The following is a 396-nucleotide window of genomic DNA, read 5'->3' on the forward strand; positions in this document are numbered from 1 at the left end:
GGGCGGGGACGCGCGCCGAGGGCGGGGACGCGCGCCGGGGCTCCTGTCGCGACCCGTAGTTTCGTACGTCAGCCTTGCACTGAACGACGGGAGTGGTGACGGCGGCCCGCGGTGCCTGCCGGGACTAGTAGTCTCGAGACGTCAGAGCTCCGTGCGCGGCGTGAGCGCGACGACGCCCCGCCTCGCCCACCTGGATTCTCGGCGGCTCCGACGCTGCACCCCGCCCTGCAGGGCGGCCGGAGCGCGAGCCCTGTGTTTACCTGCGGCCCGGGGGCGCGTACGCACACCCACGCGCGGAGGCACGTCTCCAGCCCCGCCCTCGTGACGTCACCACGCCTCCCGGAAGTGTGCGCGCACCGAGTGGCGGGTGAAGCCGGTGTCCGAGCGGGAAGCCCA

This window comes from Dipodomys ordii, unplaced genomic scaffold (assembly GCF_000151885.1).
Source record: "Dipodomys ordii isolate 6190 unplaced genomic scaffold, Dord_2.0 Scaffold91, whole genome shotgun sequence".
Lineage (NCBI taxonomy): Eukaryota > Metazoa > Chordata > Mammalia > Rodentia > Heteromyidae > Dipodomys > Dipodomys ordii.